Source organism: Apodemus sylvaticus, chromosome 19 (assembly GCF_947179515.1).
Source record: "Apodemus sylvaticus chromosome 19, mApoSyl1.1, whole genome shotgun sequence".
In the NCBI taxonomy this organism is placed as follows: domain Eukaryota; kingdom Metazoa; phylum Chordata; class Mammalia; order Rodentia; family Muridae; genus Apodemus; species Apodemus sylvaticus.
This window is the reverse complement of record NC_067490.1, coordinates 34,413,443-34,416,045: the sequence shown is the minus strand read 5'-3', so window position 1 is coordinate 34,416,045 and position 2,603 is coordinate 34,413,443. Positions and strand designations below refer to the sequence as shown.

The 2,603-nt window shown below is 38.0% G+C and overlaps 1 non-coding gene across 1 annotated transcript; it reads left to right on the top strand.

Annotated features, from left to right (window-relative positions):
* Window positions 1-569: 569 nt before the first annotated feature.
* LOC127670316 (U6 spliceosomal RNA) lies at window positions 570-679 on the top strand. The gene has a single exon (XR_007974529.1). It is a non-coding gene; the product is annotated as a U6 spliceosomal RNA (small nuclear RNA).
* Window positions 680-2,603: the final 1,924 nt, after the last annotated feature.

Below are 2,603 nucleotides of genomic sequence, written 5' to 3'. Positions count from 1 at the left end.
TAACGAAAGAGAGAGAAAGAAACAGAAATTGGAGAGAGCTTACACTAGCAGCTTAACAGCACATCCAAAAGCTCTAGAAAAAATCTGAAAGCTCTAAAACAAAAAGAAGCAAATACACTCAAGAGGAGTAGACAACAGGAAACAAACTCAAGACTGAAATCAACCAAGTAAAAGCAAAGAGAGCTATACAAAGAATCAACAAAACCAGGAGCTTGCTCTTTGTTGATCTATCAACAAGATCAATAAACTCTTAGCCAGACTAACCAGAGGGTACAGATTCAGTATGCAAATTAACAAAATCAGAAATGAGAAGGGAAACATAACAATGGAAATTGGAAAAATTAAAAAATATTATCAGATCTTACTACAAAAGCCTATACTCAACAAAACTGGAAAATCTAGATGAAATGAATGATTTTCTAGACCAGGTACCAAAGTTAAATCAGGATCAGATAAACCATCTAAACAATCCTTTAAGCCATAATGAAATAGAAGCAGTCATTAAAAGTCTCCCAAACAAAAAAATCCTCAGGACCAGATGGTTTTAGTGTATAATTTTATCAGACCTTGTGCTCGCTTCGGCAGCACATATACTAAAATTGGAACGATACAGAGAAGATTAGCATAGCCCCTGCGCAAGGATGACATGCAAATTTTATCAGACCTTCAAAGAAAACTTAATACCAATACCTCTCAAACTATTTCATAATAGAAATAGAAGGAACAGAAGAAAAACTACCCAATACATTCTATGAAGCCACAGTTACACTGATACCTAAATCACACAAAGATCCAACAAAGAAAGAACTTCAGACCATTTTCCCTCATGAATAATGATGCAAAAATACTCAATAAAATTCTTGCAAATGGCATCCAAGAACACATCAAAATGATCATTCACATCAAAATGATTAAGTAGGTTTCATCTGAAAGCCTAACTACAGTGACCATATGGGCCAAATGGATTTAACAGATATCTATGGGACATTTTATCCAAAAACAAAAGAATATACCTTCTTTGAGGTACCTCATGGTACCATCTCCAAAATTGACACAGGGTAGGGGAACTCTGGGGCTCTGAGGCAGGGAGAGGGGAGAGGAGGCTAAGGGTTTGTGGAGAGGAAACTGGGAAGGCAGATAACATTTGTAATGTCAATTACAAATGTACAGATGTAGGGATGGGTCAAAATACAGAAATCTATTAATATAATCCACTATATAAACAAACTCAGAAAAAAAACACATCTTTGTCTCATTGGATGCTGAAAAGGCCTTTGACAAAATATAACATCCATTCATGATAAAAGTATTGGACAGATCAGGGATTCAATATCTACATGTAAATATAATAAAGAACAATATACAGCAAGCCAATAGCCAACATCAAGCTAAATGGAGAGAAACTTGAAGCAATTCCAATAAAATCAGGGATAAGACAAGGCTGTCCACACTCCCCCTATTTATTCAATAATAGTACTTGAAATTCTATCCTGAGCAGTCAGACAATAAAAGGAGATCAAAGGAATACAAATTGGAAAGGAGGAAGTCAAGATATCACGATTTGTGGATGATATGATAATATACATATGTGCCTCCCCCAAAATGCTCTAATATCAAGAATTAACAATAGGAAGCCGGGCGGTGGTGGCACATGCCTGTAATCCCAGCACCCTGGGAGGCAAGGCAGGCAGATTTCTGAGTTTGAGGCCAGCCTGGTCTACAGAGTGAGTTCCCGGACAGCCAGGGCTATACAGAGAAACCCTGTCTCCAAAAAACAAATCCAAAAAAACAAACAAACAAAAAAAAAAAGAATTAGGATATCATAAAATTGAAATGCATCTGTAAGGCAAAGGACACTGTCAATAGGCCAAAATGGCAATACACAGATTGGAAAAGATTTGTGAGTTCCAACCCTACATCTGATAAAGGGCTAACATCCAAAATATGTAAAGAAATCAGGAAGATAAACTCCAGAGAAACAAATAGCCAAAAATGGGGGACAGAGCTTGTCTTAATTAGGGTTTCTATTCCTGCACAAACATCATGACCAAGAAGCAAGTTGGGGAGGAAAGGGTTTATTCACCTTACACTTCTGCATTGCTGTTCATCACAAAAGGAAGTCAGGACTGGAACTCAAGCAGGAGCTGATGCAGAGGCTATGGAGAGATGTTCCTTACTGGCTTGCTTCCCCTGGCTTGCTCAGCTTGCTCTCTTATAGAACCCAAGAGCACCAGCCCAGAGATGGCACCGCCCACAAGGGGCCCTCCCCTCTTGATCACTAATTGAGAAAATGCCTCACAGATGGATCACATGGGGGCACTTCCCCAACTGAAGCTCCTTTCTCTGCGATAACTCCAACCTATGTCAAGCTGATACACAAAACCAGCCAGTACAATTGACCCCTTGTCAACTTGACACTACCACATCACTATTAAGCCTCAACCCTTACTTTCTTATTCATCCCCAAGATCTAAATAACTTTAAAAGTCCCACAGTCTTTACATATTAAAAGATCAATCACTTTAAAATGTCCAATATCTTTAAAATTCAAAGTCTTTTAAAAATTCAGTCTCTTAACTGTGGACTCCACTAAAATACTTTCT